This window comes from Coregonus clupeaformis, unplaced genomic scaffold (assembly GCF_020615455.1).
Source record: "Coregonus clupeaformis isolate EN_2021a unplaced genomic scaffold, ASM2061545v1 scaf2220, whole genome shotgun sequence".
NCBI classification, from domain to species: Eukaryota; Metazoa; Chordata; class Actinopteri; order Salmoniformes; family Salmonidae; genus Coregonus; species Coregonus clupeaformis.
In genome coordinates, this window is record NW_025535674.1 from 31,268 (window position 1) to 41,413 (window position 10,146).

General features: G+C 41.2%; 1 pseudogene; it reads left to right on the plus strand.

The window, feature by feature from the left end:
* The first annotated feature begins 3,687 nt into the window (after nt 1-3,687).
* Nucleotides 3,688-5,977, plus strand: LOC121582083 (annotated as a pseudogene).
* Nucleotides 5,978-10,146: the final 4,169 nt, after the last annotated feature.

Here is a 10,146-nt window from a genome sequence, read left to right on the forward strand (position 1 = left end):
GCATGAAAATGTATGGACATCTTCCCGTCAACCAAAGGTGTTTTTCCATCAGACTGGACTGGCAATTATGTAATATTTTGGTTGTTATCTGTTCATCATTAACTGATCTGGTTGCAAGCATAGCGATGTCTGTAACACATTAACTACTGCCATCGTCTTTTCTCACTCCACAGTATTCCACAAAGAAGCAAGGGAATGCAAAGGAAGTTCTTGTTTGCACATTCTCTTGCTTGCACAACAGTTGGCAGGACTAGCCCAGACCAGAGTAATGTGGGGGCGAAGTGAAATTGCTCTGACCTTTTTGGAATCTGGACAAAAGAGGGCGGTGTGTTTATGACGAACAGTTCGAGTGAGAGGGATTCTCTCTGAGGTATGACACACGGTTCTGAAAGAGAAATCCAGTGGTTTTGAGTGATGCAAAGAGAGGAAACCTGCCAGACAAAATAGCCAATGATGCACTGCTGATATGTGGGTGTTGTGATGGCTGATTATATTACATGCATATAAAAACAATCAGACCGATACTTTACAGGCTGCCAGTGTAGTGCAGATAAAAATGGAGTGATGTACTCGTGCCTTCTAGTGTTGGTTAAAATGTGGGCTGCAGTTGTTGGTTTTTAATAGTGGAGTCTGTCTCTGAACAACTGGAAAGAAGGGCATTGCAGTAGTCTAATCTATTAAACAAATGCATGGACCAATTCTTCTGGTGTCTAATTCTGAAAATGTTCCTGAGATTAAAGTACACTGTTTTGGACATGGTTTTTCATGTGGTTGTCGAACGTTAGGCCCGGTCAAAGGTAACACCAAGGTTTTTAACAACCATTTTGGTGTAATGAGGGAAACCATACATTTTGAGAGTAAGGTCTGACACTTTCTTTGTGAGTTTCCTATGGCCAATTAGCATCATTTCTGTCTAGTCAGAGTTTAAAATCAAGAAGTTGGTTGCCACACAGTGTTTAACATCTGTGATCCACGTGTCAAGGCAGGCTGACTGTAAAGTAAAATCTTGTTCAAAAGATAAATACAATTGGGTATCATCAGTATAGCAATGAAAGTGCATGTTGTGCTTACGGATTACATTACCAAGGCCGGGTAGCATGTATCAGGAAAATAAAAGGGCTTCTATCAACCTTGGAACGTTCCGATGATTTGTTACCCAGCTGAACTAATTAATAGCGCTCATAGAGGTATGATTTAAACCAGTTAAGAACCTGTCTTCGTAGACCAACCAAGCCTTCTGGTCTCTTAATAAGAATAGTATGATCAATAGTGTAAAAGGGAGAACTTCGTTCTAAAAGAACGAGAATAGAGACATGACCACGGTCTTAGGACAGCAGTAGGTCATTTAATACCTTGACAAGTGCAGTCTCAGTGCTGTGACATGGTCTAAAACCAGACTGGAAGGTTTCAAAGATACTGTTTGAATTTTAAAATGATGTTAGCTCCTGGGCTACGTGCTTCTCTAGTATGTTGGAAAGGAAGGGGATTGAGGTTTGGTTTCTTTAAACGTGGTTTAATTACAGCCAATTTAAAGAACTCAGAACTATATTTCCGATTGGAGAGATGTGTTTATAATATTGAGCATTGGTTGACCTGACCTATTACCTAGATCTATTATCAGGACTAATAAATTATATAACCAGCTTTGTAGGTACAGTGGGGAAAATAAGTATTTAGTCAGCCACCAATTGTGCAAGTTCTCCCACTTAAAAAGATGAGAGAGGCCTGTAATTTTCATCATAGGTACCACGTCAACTATGACAGACAAATTGAGGGAAAAAAATCCAGAAAATCACATTGTAGGATTTTTATGAATTTATTTGCAAATTATGGTGGAAAGTAAGTATTTGGTCACCTACAAACAAGCAAGATTTCTGGCTCTCACAGACCTGTAACTTCTTCTTTAAGAGGCTCCTCTGTCCTCCACTCGTTACCTGTATTAATGGCACCTGTTTGAACTTGTTATCAGTAAAAAAGACACCTGTCCACAACCTCAAACAGTCACACTCCAAACTCCACTATGGCCAAGACCAAAGAGCTGTCAAAGGACACCAGAAACAAAATTGTAGACCTGCACCAGACTGGGAAGACTGAATCTGCAATAGGTGTCAAACACACCGCCGGGCAAACGAAGGAGTGGCTTCGTAAGAAGCATTTCAAGGTCCTGGAGTGGCCTAGCCAGTCTCCAGATCTCAACCCCATAGAAAATCTTTGGAGGGAGTTGAAAGTCCGTGTTGCCCAGCGACAGCCACAAAACATCACTGCTCTAGAGGAGATCTGCATGGAGGAATGGGCCAAAATACCAGCAACAGTGTGTGAAAACCTTGTGAAGACTTACAGAAAACGTTTGACCTGTGTCATTGCCAACAAAGGGTATATAACAAAGTATTGAGAAACTTTTGTTATTGACCAAATACTTATTTTCCACCATAATTTGCAAATAAATTCATTAAAAATCCTACAATGTGATTTTCTGGATTTGTTTTTCTCATTTTGTCTGTCATAGTGGACGTGTATCTATGATGAAAATTACAGGCCTCTCTCATCTTTTTAAGTGGGAGAACTTGCACAACTGGTGGCTGACTAAATACTTTTTTCCCCCACTGTATAGGGTCAAGTTGGCAAGTGGTGAGCTTGGAGCGCATGATACGTTTAACCATGTCATCATAAACCAAGGGTGTAAAACAATCCAGAGTAGCTGTGGTCTCCTCATAATCCTGTAGGGTTTGTAGCGTATCAAGCAGATTAATTGAGATTTTCTCTGATTGTAGTAATTTGGTCATTGAAAAACATATAATCATTAGAGGTGAGGTTAGAAAAATACATATTGGCAGGCTGGGACCTGCTTCTTTGTGAGGCTGGCTATGTTTCTGAAGATACATCTTGGGTTGTTTTCATCAATTAATTTAGAGAAATAAGACGCATCGTACAGAGGCTTTCAACTTGAACCAGAGAAACTACACCTCACAGAAACACGTGGTTTATCGTTTGGCTGTTGCTAAGAATTCAATTTTAAATAAGAACATACATATTTTTAGATGATGCGTCATTGTGTTTCTATTGTCAGGTATCAGTGAGTGGGTGCTGTACTTCAACAACTCAAAATAAAGGTGGTTAGAATCCAGTAGAATTTCTCTTCTGAGATATTTTTGTAGCAAGACAAATGAACTTAGGGTCACCCCTCAACTCAAACTTCAGTTGATATTCAAGTTCAACTACTCAATAATAAAATGTATGTAAGTTCTTTAAACTTGTAATTTTTTTTACTGCATTTAATTACATGTTTTTTCTGCTCGTAGTGGTGCAAGCAAAAGCCACCCCATTTGGAGAATGACCCTTAGAATCCAAAAAGCGAGTGGTCTCAACCCCCCTGGAAAAACGAAAGTGTGATAATAATCAATCAGTGTGTTTGCTCAAAATCTCTGAGCTCATATTTCCCCTTAACATGCGTTCGGAATGTGAATTTTAAAAGAGCTTTGTCAGACCATTTGGTAAGTAATAGTCACTTTGTACCACATGGTCTGAATCTTCGACTAACTGGACAGGTACTTTATATAATTATGCAAAACAGGTCTGTCTCTTTAACAGAATGACAAGGTCCTGACTGACTGGGGAAGAACTTTGAACTTACTAGAACGAGATAAGAAGCAAACACACAAGGCTCAGACTCTGTTCATACATAGGATTCATTCAAGTTCACAGAAGTTCATTCATACGGATTTCTTTTCGAACATTGGCGGATTTGTCGGTGAGTAAATCAGAGGTTTTCTTCTATGGACTGAAGTGTTTCCGTATGACATTTAATGCCCGGTGACCCTCTATCCAAAAATTATCAATATTCAACCACAATACTAGAGGCCACTCTAGTCCCGGGATTCAATACAATCAGTGGTAGATCAGCTTTATATGACATTTAAAGCTAATTTCTGATTGAGACGATTTATGCAGCATGTACCGTGAATACAGTCTACACAAACGTGGGAACATTGCCTTTAAAAAGGTGCATAGCAGACAAAACGCGATCAGATTGAATCCCGGCCTAGAGTCTTATAAAAGGCCAAATAAGGGAAGCTTTTAATTATGTCATAAAGCTACAATCCACATTTGGTGACATAGCACCTCTGTTTGCCCAAGTGCCTTTACCAGCAGCGTGGTAAAAAACAATTGCAGTACATATTCTGCTGTTCTATCGGGCTTGCAATGATGTCAGAGGGGAAAATAAAAGTGTTCCTCATTTAAAGTAACTTCTTTGTTGTTGTAATATCCCAAACAAACATGGCCGTTTCACCAAATACAGATTCTAGCTTTAAATATAAATGTGATGACAATGTTTTCCTTCTCCTTCAGAAGGATGGCGTACCATCTTTGGAGCATTTTCTCAAGTCTTCTTGTGACATGCTTCATGGTGTCTTTGCCAGCTTGCCACAGTGGGAAGGTGCTGGTCTTTCCTCTGGAAGGAAGCCATTGGCTTCACATGGACATTCTGATCAAGGCCCTTCATGCTCAAGGACACTCTGTGACCGTGGTACGAACAAACAAAAGCTGGTACATTAAAGAGGAGTCTTCATATTACAGCTCTATTACAGTACATGTCACTGATGGAGTAGACGAGGGCTTTGTGAAGCCAATTCTCAACAAAGTCCCTCGATATAGAAAGAGGTAAAAGTTCGGTTTTAAATTTCTTCAGTTTGCAGGTGGAGGCCTTGTCATTCATGTCTAAAGTTCCTAAGATTATGGCTGAAATGGTGACCAATATGATTGAAGACAAGGATTTAATGAAGAACCTAAAGGAAACCCAGTATGACCTTGTCTTGACTGACCCGGCATGGGGAGCAGGTGTTCTGATGGCCCACTATCTTCCGCTACCCCTTGTCTACAGCGTCCGCTGGGTCACATTTGGAGAGGGACATCAGGTCATCGCACCATCCCCCATGTCTTACGTTCCAATGACTGGATCTGGGCTGACGGACAAAATGACCTTCACAGAGAGAGAGAGAATATGCTTATTAAATTGCTTGGACAAGTTCAGGACAGGTTCCTAGTGCGACCCTATTACCAAGCGGTTTGTGATGAGTATTTCCAACCGGGTGTGGACTTTAATGAGTTAATGCAGGGGGCTGACTTGTGGCTCATGAGAGTTGACTTTGTGTTTGAGTTCCCCCGTCCCACCATGCCTAACGTTATCTACATGGGAGGGTTTCAGTGCAAACCCGGCCAAGCCCCTTCCCCAAGACCTGGAGGACTTTATTCAGAGTTCAGGAGAACATGGTGCCATTATCATGTCTTTGGGGACTTTCGTCAAGGAACTCCCGAGTGACATAACAGGCGAGATAGCATCTGCTTTTGCCCAACTGCCTCAGAAGATCATCTGGAGGCACATTGGGGACAGGCCAGCGACTCTGGGCAACAACACCTTACTAGTTGACTGGATGCCGCAGAATGACCTACTAGGACATCCTAAGATGAGGCTGTTTGTAGCTCATGGAGGAACCAATGGAGTTCAAGAGGCCATCTACCACGGAGTCCCGTTGTGGGCCTACCTCTGTTTTTTCGACCAATACGACAACCTCCTTCGTCTGCAAACGAGAGGAGGAGCAAAGATTGTGACCATAGCCACGGTAGACAACGACTTCCTCAAGGCCTTACAGGAAGTTCTTCAGGAGCCGTCCTACAGGAGAACATGCAAAGGCTCTCCAACCTGCACAGGGATCAGCCAATGAACCCCCTGGACCTCGCCATGTTCTGGATCGAGTATGTCATGAGACACAAAGGTACTGCTCACCACGTACAGAGTCCTACAGAATGCCCTGGTACTCCTACCACTCTGTGGATGTCATGGCGTTCCTTCTAGCTTCTGTGCTACTGATTCTGCTGACTACTGTTGCGTTCATCAGGTGTTTATGCTTCAGAATGTGTTGTAGATGGAAAATGAAACACGAGTAACTGAAAATAAGTGAAAACGGCATTGATTATGTTTGGGGGGCATTTAACCTCAATTGCTCCAGAGACTGCGGTAAATGGCAGACCCTTGCTCTGACCCCAACTCTCCGGAGATGTCTCAGGGGGAGTTGGGATATGCAAAAATAAATGTTCGAGTGAAATAGCTTTTTCTTTGTTTGATGTTGAGGGCTTGGTTAATATAATTGAATTTAGGGGTCAGTGACGATGCAGGATGTGTGTTTGTATCTGTTTATAAACAAAAAGAGCAGCTGCCTTTCCTTTAAAGTTGTGTTGCATCTGATAATGTATTAATCCTGAACAATGGTACCCCCCTGTATATATAGCCTCCCTACTGTTATTTTATTTTACTTCTGCTCTTTTTTCTCAACACTTTTTTTGTTGTTTTATTTTACTTTTTTATTAAAAATAAATGCACTGTTGGTTAAGGGCTGTAAGTAAGCATTTCACTGTAATGTCTGCACCTGTTGTATTCGGCGCATGTGGCCAATAAAATTTGATTTGATTTGGTGTGTGTATTGATGAGGGGGAAAAAAACAATTTAATTCATTTTAGAATAAGGCTGTAACATAACAAAATGTGGAAAAAGTCTGAATACTTTCCGAATGCACTGTATCTAGGACATTGTCTGTTGCTGCTTTTTACACAAATTAGATTGCACAAAAAGGTATTATGTTGCAATATGCAGCGAAATAGGCGTGAGATCCTGCTGACAGGGTCAGGTTAGCTATGGCATTGCCTTTCTTCACAGGAGTCTTAGGTCAATGTGATGCAGCTGAATGGCACACAGTAAGGATATTTTTCCAGACCTATTCACAATCTTGTGTATTTTGTAGATAGACTGGGGGAGAAGTGTCATGCAATAAAACAAAAGGTCAGGAAGCCTCTCTATTATTAATAGAAGATACAAGAGCGTCATTACTTGCGTTTGTCTACATTGAACTGCCTTAATTTGCAGTATGATAAAATACTACCTTTGGACCCACAGCTCTGTCTATGAATTTGAGAGTGGGCATTTATAGCAGCATGAGGGATAGTCTGTGTTATGACAAGTTTCTCTGGTATCGAGTACTTCAGGATGTAAGAGAGTAGTTAAACACTTTTGGTGAGCGGGTTTGCTTCTCCCTGTGTGGAGGTATTTTGTATTTGTTTCTTTACTTATCAGTAAAAGTGCGTTTTCATTGAGTTCTGTGTCCTGCGACTGACTTGACCACCGCATTACACTGACACCGTGACAGATGGAGAGTTGGTTCAGAGTATTTAATATTACAGTACTGGATTCACAATAGCCTGTTGTCATCAGTTTATATAGGGCTTTGCAAGCTAATTCCATCCAACAGTGGCCAACCATTATTGAGTGTCACTCCCAACAACAATAGTATCACCCTATTTGGTATAGTGTTGCACCCTAGTCAGTATATTCGATCATGTACTCCTTCTAAGATTAGCACCAGTGGCCCCCAAGCTATCTTGGCAAACCGCAGACCTTCTGGCATCCACCTTGACAGAAATAAATACATGGAATGTCCTCATCCTCCCAATCCTTATGCAGCTCATATGATCAAAGACATTAACAAATACTTTATAAAAAAGACGTCATATCAGTCTGTCAGTGCAAGACTTTGGGGGATTTTCCCCAGGGCACACATGCAGGTAACGGCACTGACAGCCAAGTTGCGTAGGTGGTAGCGGAACTATAAATTCGATGTATATCATTAAGAAGAAATAAGGTTACTTTAGACTTTGTAGTCGTGGTTTGATATGGAGACGTGCGCAAGGAACCGCGAGATTCCTGAAGACACCGTGATTTCAATGGCGCAGCAAGAGACTGTTTTTCTTTTGCTCAAACACTGTCAAGAAATGAAGCGACAGGAGAGTCGCTGGCGTCTTGTCACGTTATTCTTGGTTCTGGGCTGTGCAGCTGTATTTTTCTTTACGCAGCGTGTGATCAGAGACTGTATTGAGAAGGTAAGCAATGGGACATCCACATGTTTTAACGGGGCACACAAATGCCGGAGAGCTTTGGCATTGGATTTAAATGGAACCTTAACTTCTGTGGGTCACCATTAATAGTTAACTTGTCTTTGTTTTTGTAGGATACATTCACAACTGCAGAAAACTCAAGACAGCAAGCGATAGGTATGTAACTATTTCGCTGGTATGATATGTCTTCCATGGTACATTCCTTTGATTTTATGAATGAAGCCTAGAGAGAGGCACATCTATCAGCAGCTTACAGCAAGCATGCACTGATGGTTTTTTCCCTTTTTCCTACCAGATCGTCAAGGACAGAATCCGAAGCCAAACGCTCACCTGACAAGTAGGTCTTAGTAAAGCGTGTTTTTTAATATATTCTGCTATATATATATACAGTGCTATGAAAAAGTATTTGCCCCCCTTTCTAATTTTCTCTACTTTTGCATATTTGTGATACTGAATGTTATCAGATCTTCAACCAAAACCTAATATTAGATAAAGGGAACATAAGTGAACAAATAACACAACAATTACATATTTATTTCATAAACAAAGTTATGCAACATCCAATTCCCCTGTGTGAAAAAGTAATTGCCCCCTTACACTCAATAACTGGTTGTGCCACCTTTAGCTGCAATGACTCCAACCAAATGCTTCCTGTAGTTGTTGATCAGTCTCTCACGTCGCTGTAGAGGAATTTTTGGCCCAATCTTCCATGCAGAACTGCTTTAACTCAGTGACGTGTGGGTTTTCAAGCATGAACTGCTTGTTTCAAGTCCTACCACAACATCTCAATTGGGATTAGGTCTGGACTTTGACTAGGCCATTCCAAAACTTCCAATTTGTTGCTTTTTAGCAATTTTCATGTAGACTTGATTGTGTTTTGGATCATTGTCTTGCTGCATGACCCAGCTGCGCTTCAGCTTCAGCTCACAGACCGATGGTCTGACATGCTCCTGTAGAATTCTCTGATACAGAGCAGAATTCATGGTTCTTTCTATTAAGGCAAGTCGTCCAGGTCCTGAGGCAGCAAAGCATCCCCAAACCATTATACCACCACCACCATGCTTGACCTTTGGTATGATGTTCTTACTATGGAATGGAGAGTTTGGTTTTCGCCAGGCATTACTGGAACCATGTCGTCCAAAAAGTTATACTTTTGAATCATCTGTCCATAGAACATTCTACCAAGAGTCTTGATGATCATCCAGGTGCTTTTTGGCAAACTTGAGTCAACTTTTTAGATGAGATGGGTCCCATTATTTTATATTTCAGATTCTTCAAATAGCCACCCTTTGCCTTGATGACAGCTTTGCACACTCTTGGCATTCTCTCAACCAGCTTCAGCTGGAATGCTTTTTCCAACAGTCTAGAACAGGGGTGTCAAACGTCCGGCCGTGGGCGGATCAGGCCCGCAAATGGGTTTAATCCGCCCGCGAGATGATTTTGAAAAAAAAAAAAAAAAATAATAATAATAATAATTTCGTAAAGTATAAAAATGCGCTGCAATTTTTCAATAAAATAAACTGCTGTTCCAATTGCGTCCACTGGATGGCGCAATAGCAATTGTGTTAAGCAAGCAAACTGTTTATACCGGGGCAGAGCAAGTAGGTCAAGCACGTGCAGCCCATGAGCTACTTTGTTTTGCCCGCGATATTTATTACGGCTTCTACTTTTAACATTACAGTGGGGGGAAAAAGTATTTAGTCAGCCACCAATTGTGCAAGTTCTCCCACTTAAAAAGATGAGAGAGGCCTGTCATTTTCATCATAGGTACACGTAAACTATGACAGACAAAATTAGAAAAAAAAATCCAGAAAATCACATTGTAGGATTTTTAATGAATTTATTTGCAAATGATGGTGGAAAATAAGTATTTGGTCAATAACAAAAGTTTCTCAATACTTTGTTATATACCCTTTGTTGGCAATGACACAGGTCAAACGTTTTCTGTAAGTCTTCACAAGGTTTTCACACACTGTTGCTGTTTTTTTGGCCCATTCCTCCATGCAGATCTCCTCTAGAGCAGTGATGTTTTGGGGCTGTCGCTGGACAACACGGACTTTCAACTCCCCTCCAAAGATTTTCTATGGGGTTGAGATCTGGAGACTGGCTAGGCCACTCCAGGACCTTGAAATGCTTCTTACGAAGCCACTCCTTCGTTGCCCGGGCGATATGTTTGGGATCATTGTCATGCTGAAAGACCCAGCC